Source organism: Natator depressus, chromosome 5 (genome assembly GCF_965152275.1).
Source record: "Natator depressus isolate rNatDep1 chromosome 5, rNatDep2.hap1, whole genome shotgun sequence".
NCBI lineage: Eukaryota > Metazoa > Chordata > Testudines > Cheloniidae > Natator > Natator depressus.
The window spans coordinates 56,124,182-56,131,059 of record NC_134238.1 but is presented as its reverse complement, the minus strand read 5'-3'; the positions used below and the strand labels follow the sequence as shown (position 1 = coordinate 56,131,059).

At 41.0% G+C, this 6,878-nt stretch overlaps 1 long non-coding RNA gene across 1 annotated transcript; it reads left to right on the top strand.

Annotated features, from left to right (window-relative positions):
• The first annotated feature begins 2,790 nt into the window (after positions 1 to 2,790).
• LOC141988166 (uncharacterized) lies at positions 2,791 to 4,283 on the top strand. Its single transcript, XR_012639679.1, has 3 exons — positions 2,791 to 2,839; positions 3,836 to 3,877; positions 4,205 to 4,283. It is a non-coding gene; the product is annotated as an uncharacterized LOC141988166 (long non-coding RNA).
• The last annotated feature ends 2,595 nt before the right edge of the window (positions 4,284 to 6,878 follow it).

Here is a 6,878-nt window from a genome sequence, read left to right as displayed (position 1 = left end):
GAAAGATTGTTACATTTTTGGGGCCCAAGCACTGAATTTTCCTGATCCTGACTTGGCAAAAGTTATTCATAAAACCCACAATAACTTCCTTTAATCAAGGGTTCGACCACATTTATGATTTATATAAGATTACCTGGAAAGGGAATGGAGTGGGGATGGTCAAAATTCTAATACGTTCTCCATTTCCAAGCATTACTGTTTTCTTGGACACGAATGATGTGTGAGAAATGAGCCTTTTAATGTGCTGTTAAATTTCAACATGCAGGGGATTATGCCTTATCAAAACCTCAGTGGGAAAAATAATGAATCTACTGACAAATTTAGGACAATTTTTATGCCTTTTGATTCACAGCTAGACTCTTTGCTTGGTGATTAACATTGACTTGTCGGTGGACTAAGTGTAAATATTTAATTCTGAATTTTAGCTTCAATTTAAGTAACACTGACAATCTTCTGGGGATATTTTGATCATTAAAGTGAAAAAACAAGATAAATACTGAAAAGTCAGACTGCATGTGAAATGTGTAAACCAAAAAGGAGAATAAACTTCAATTTGTCTTCTAGATACAATTTAAAATCCAAAGCAATTCCTTTCTGATATTTAGACACTTTTTCAATATGTCTAATATCCCATCAAATAACCCAATATATCACAGGAGATTTTTAGAAGTGAGAAAGCTAGCTATTGATTATTATGCTGCTGTAACCCATTGAGACAAAACATTGATGGGAAGAAATAAGGCCTGGAAGGCATCTAGTTTTGAAAGAAGAGGCAAGCATGGTGAAGCAATATGATTTCGGTTGACCATTTAAAAGCCATATTTTGCAGGTGTTTTATTGGGAGGGAAGTGTAAAAGAGCTCCCAGGAAAGTCAGTAAGGCCCAGAAAGAGAAATGTATCTTGCAGTATCCAGAGGGAGAAATAGAAGAATGAGATTAATCAAAAGTGTGTTCATATAAATGGTACTACAAAAAGATTCTTTGCCTAACAATCACCAATTGGATCACTGTTATTCAAATAGCTTAAAGAATTTGGACACCTCTTTTTGGAAAAGAAATCCTTCATGTAATGGTATGTTCAATGGACTGTTCCACTGTCCTTGCTGGAAGGAGCTCTTTTTCTTTATACTTAAAAATGAAAATCTCATACATGCTTTATAATATTGATTCAGATTCCAGGGCTATGTCTTTCTGGTGCAATAGAGTGTTTCCACTCAGTGAGTCATGTGCTCCTCTGTGTTGTGGGGGAAAACAAATCTTGCTATAGGGAACACTGAGAGGTATACTTAGTTTCCTCCAAATCCTTTAATCTAGGAGTTTACTGACATGGTCAACACCGTAGACCGCATGTGTCAAGTGGAAAATTCACCCCTGTGTTGAACTGACATGGATCTTGGACCACCCACCATCAGAGAGCAGGAGACTTGGCAAAACTCCTCCAACTTCTCTCTTTCCAATAGTAGCATTATTCCTCCCAGGAAGTAAGTGGTCCAAGCTCTGAGTCTGCATTTGGGGTGAGATGTTGTAGCCACAGAAGGAAGTTACAGATAGTTCAACTAATATTAAATTGGATGCAAATTTCCAGTCAGAAATCTGTCCAGACTCAAGTGGAAGATGACTCAGACAGTAGCTATTCCCTAATTTCTTCTCTCTCTGGCTTTATCAGCCCCTCAAGACACATGGAAAGGCTTCCAAAGTGGTTAGAGGCAGAAGGCAACAGAGCCTCTGTCCTACCACAATACCCCACTGGTTTCAGGTCTCTCAGCAGAGGTTATTATGTGATCCAGTATTTACAAGATACCAAGAAATGCTTAACTCTGGATTATCATGTAGAGTCCATACAATTCTCAAGATACCAGAAAGATACATAAGAACAGCCATAGTGGGTCAGACCAAAGGTCCATCTAGCCCAGTATCCTGTCTTCTGACAGTGGTCAATGCCAGGTGCTTCAGCAGGAATGAATAGAACAGGTAATCACCAAGTAATCCCCTGTCACCCATTCCAGCTTCTGGCAAACAGAGGCTAAGGACACCATCCCTGCCCATCCAGGCTAATAGCCATTGATGGACCTATCCTCCATGAATTCATCTAGTCCTTTTTATAATCCTGTAATAGTTATAAACAAGTTACGGTGCTCCTCTAACTATGTAATGTAGCTCTTCTAAATATAAAATATATTTCTCCAGAAAAAATTACTGTGGAACCAAATACTGCATAATTAATACATATTTGGATAAGAATCATATATACATTTTATATACAAAATCATGATAAAATAGATTCAACTTGGACTTCAGTTGTAAACTTAAGACATTCTGAAACTCCCCCCCCCCCATCTCAAGAATATAGGGAAAAGATTAGAAAATATTTGATATTACTTGTTTTCTTTATGCAACACTTGTTCTATTCCACGTTACACATCTTATATTCTGGACTCAAGTGTTCATTTTTTGTGTATGTGTACACAGACACACACACACACATACGTAATCTGAAGATTACAAAACACGTCCACAATCTCTGAAATGAAACATTTTGAAATGACTGTTTAAAGTTTTCTACAACTATTAGCTTGGTACAAGTGGCGGGATGTTCAGCTGAAAAAGCAGTATATATAACATTGGTTCTACCATCAGAGCCATGTTGTCATGAAGCAGCTGCTATAAACAATACTGGAAACGGCAATCATTACTGCATTTTTTTTTTTTTGCCTGCTCATACAGGTCCCAGAAATACAAGGTGCTGAGCAGGCTCAACTCCCACTGAAGTCGCTGAGAAAACTTCCATTGACTAACTGTGCAGGATCAGGCCAAATAGAAGCAGAGAGCACTCACAGGAGGTACAGAACACCCCAATATATTTTTAAACTACACATATTCTTAATTATTCAGCAGATAGGTGGAAACTATCTTTATGCATATGCAAGAAATTTAGCTCTGAAGAATCTGATTTCTTCATGCCTCCAGCCTCTGTCAGGAAGGCTTGCTAACTATACCCCATGGGAAAAGTCACATGGTTTGATAGCCTCCAGCACTGACAATTGGGAATCCCTGCAATCACAATTGCTGTACAGTCCAGCATTGGAGCACTGTGTTCTCCTCTGGAAAAATTCACATCTTGCAGGAGACGTATGAAATGTGCTGACTGATTAGGTCTGAACCGTAAATGGTATCAGGAGAGCCTCTTAGCAATGCAAAGTGAGTGATAATGCATACATCAAATGCACCTGTATTTGCCCTATTGTATGAGACCCTGCCTAATAACAGAGCAGGTTCAAAGCTATTCAACAATTAAGAGCCAGTACCCATGGATCATAATTACCTTTTCTGAACATTATTCAATGCGTTTATTTATTTTGAAATATAAAATGTGCATATTGACAATTTCCTCTCTGGTGCAACTAAACTGGAATCTGTCAAGTTACATTGGGGTATATGTGACTTTTTGTCAGAAGGTGATGCACTGTTAAATGAAAACATAATACTATTTAGAGTGTTGTTATTTACCTGTGACCTTCTGGTCCTTTTCCTGAAGAAGAACTGTGTGAAGCTTGAAAGCTTGCCTTTTCCATCAAAAGAGGCTGGTCCAATAAAAGATATTACCTCATCCACCTTGTCTCTAACATAATACTATGTGCTTTTGCCCAGATACACAAAGGTATTTAGGGGGCTGTGACCCTAGGCACCCCTGTATTCACACCCTAGACACTACTGCAATAATATTTGTAGAATATGCCTTGTGAAGTATAATATAAATGCTAACAACACTGGTTATTAATATCACTATTAAATGCATGTGTTAACATTATAAGTGAAGTTATGAATTCCCTCTGTAGGATGTCACTGGAAGATGTTTAAGACGAGACAGCCTAGCCCAGGTAAAGATCTGTCCTAATCAAATGCATGTGTATACCACAATTTACATGTAAATGTAGCAGTAAACAAAGCCATTGAACTAAACCAGTGAGGGTTATCCTGTACCTGAACTTGAAAGACACAATTGGCGCCGCTCCCATGCCCCAGAGAGATACAGGAGACTGAATCCCAGGAAGCTTTGTTACCAGATTTGCCCGTTACTTTGGGGTCTGCTCATTTATTAGGACTATTCCTCTGGGGGGATCGAGGGGGAGTGTTCTGTAATTCTGTCAATGTACTGCTTGTGTCACTTGTGTTCTCATATGGAGTTCTACTTCTCTCTTTTGCAGTGGAGCTGTTCTGCAGGACCTAGGTTCTCCAGGGCTGGGTTCTTCCAGGCCCAGAATCAGACGAACACACACACGCACACACACATTAACAGAGCCCATCTGAGTAGACTGGGTCAAGCAGCACTTCCAAGCTGCCACCCTCCTATGCCACAGGTTCAGCATGTCTCTATCCCCACTTTCACGTTACAATTGTTCTGGTAGTAACCCACTTGAGCAAACCCCACAGGATTTTTGAGCGCTACAGGGATCTTTAGCTTAGGCAAGAGGAGCGTTGTTGCAGAGCAAATGGAGGAGCCAAAAACACAAAAGGGGGAGGGGAAGCAACCAACTTAACCATAAACATTATTTATTGCTAGGTAATAACCATAAAAGGAGAGCCAAGCAAACAAAACAGTTACAGTATTAAATCTAGCTTAAATTTAATTACAAAAGTCAGGTTTAGAAAACTATAACTGATCACACAAGTCAGGGTCAGAAGGCTATACCTAGAGAGAGAGAAAGAGAGAGAATTGGGTTCTCACCACTCGTGAAGGTTGAACCAGTTGGGGTTCTCAGGTGGTGGTGGCAGCGGAGGGTCCGGAGTGCTGGAGACAGGCAGAGCCCCCAGCACAATCAGTCAGGAGGAGATGAAGTCCCAATGGAACTGATGCAGATTTTTATCCAGGCATCAGAACACTTACTTGAGCGTGGGTAGGGGTTTCTAAAGGGAAACAACAATGGTTCAAGGGAGAACACTAGATTTGTTTATGGGTAAACTGATGGCTCGAGGGAGTATACCAAAGTTGTTTTCTTCAGGCTAGACAGTAGGAACTGATCATTCCTGGCTATGGGTGGTATTCTTTCGAGGGAGCTCACAATGCAATTAGACAGCTTCAGTATTTTGGATACCAATAAAGGATTTATTATTAGAATTGGTCTGATAACTACTGAGCTGGGTGTGTACAGGCATGGGTTCATTAACATCTGGAGCAGAGATCCCCCATCATGCAGTGCTTTCCTGCTTTTCTGGTCCCAGAGTTCAGTGCAGTTCTTGCCTTGGAATCTCTGTTCTCCATTCTAATGGAGATGCCTCCTTGTCCTATCTTCGATGCAAATGAGGCTAGGGGAGTTGCCTTAATCCTGTCACCCTTGTCTGGAGCGGTTTAGGTATGTCTCCCACTGCCTTTTTATTGCTTTTTGTAAGTCTTTCTTCTGATTGGTTTTGGTTCAGCAGAGGCTGGGGATAGAGGTGCCCTTCTTGAGTCAGACAGGCTGGATACTGAGCCCTGGTTCCCCAAGAACACAGAGCTTGACAGGTAATAGCCTTCCTGACTAGTAAGACTAGTAAGGGGATATAAGGAATAGAGAAAGACTCCATCTTTAGCCTTTAAGTTAGGAGTCAAAGGAACCAAGGGATTTGATCCCTGTGATGGGTCCTGACCATCTCTACTTTCTATCTTTTACTTAGTATCAGTTTATCCATGTTCTTTTGTTAATAAGCTTGTTTTGCTTTCATTATAAATCATCAGTTCTGTGTAAATTCAGGAAAGTGTGTGCTTATAGAAAGCTAACAAGTTGGAGTGTTTTACTGTCTCTGTAAAGGTAGCAAACCTAACATTTTCTCTTGGAGACTCCAGTGAGAGGGACTGCTCCCTGCAGTAGGATGATTTTGGGGTGAATTCGGGACTGGAAGGTAATAAGGTCAGCTTGCAAGGGGTAACCGGCATGGGCAAAGCAAGCCTGAGGCTTGTGGGCTGGTGGCAGTCTGTTGGGATCAAAGCTCTGGACCTAAGCTGCATAGACACCCAGGGTTACAAGGCAGACAGTGACTGGACCCCTTACTGGCTAGGGTGAACCCCAAAACATCACCGTGCCTAAACCCCAGATTTAGGCACCACTATGCTCCACAATACCCCCACTCGACTGCTGCCTAACCGTCCAGGTGCTTAAAATTTCAGAGTAAAAGTTCCTTAGATGCCTACGGTTCTGCCTCTGGCCACACCCACTGATGCCTCACTCTAAGCATCCAGGTGCCTACGTCCCACCTAAGCCCAGGGAAATCCACAAACCAAGAGAAGATGCATTCTTCCATCTAACTCATCTTTGGGGCCTCATCAGGAAGGTATGCTTGGAGGCTACCTACTGAATCAGACCCCAGGGAAGGTAGTTTCCAGCTGGGTCAGTAGTTGTGGTTTCTTTTATTTCAAGTCTCTTCAACAAACAAGATTCAACAAACTTGCCCAGGTCTGTCCCTCACCCACCATAAATTCCTCAACCCAAAGTTCCTAGCTCTTACCTAAGAGCCTGTTGATAGTCTCCTAAGTCTTCCTTCTGTCCATTTTTGTTTCTGGGAGCAATACCTCCGGTGATGTTGCACTCCATATGATTTTACAAAAATATGCTAATGAGTGTGAATATAATGTAACTGGAATATGCTTCATGCAAAAGATCTCTTTTAAGGTGTCATTACAAAGCTTATAATCTATTGAGTGTGGTCACCCTATTTGTATAAATGTATCATTCTTGTATCTGAAACTAGAAATATGAACTATAACTCTGAGGTCCTATTGTAATTATGCAAAGTGTGGGCCATTAATGGTGGTTTGGAATCTTGATGGCTCCCACCAACTAAGACAATTGGTTGTAAATGGCTCTGATTACTTGCAAGCCTTCCTGTGAGTCAGACCAGGAAGAA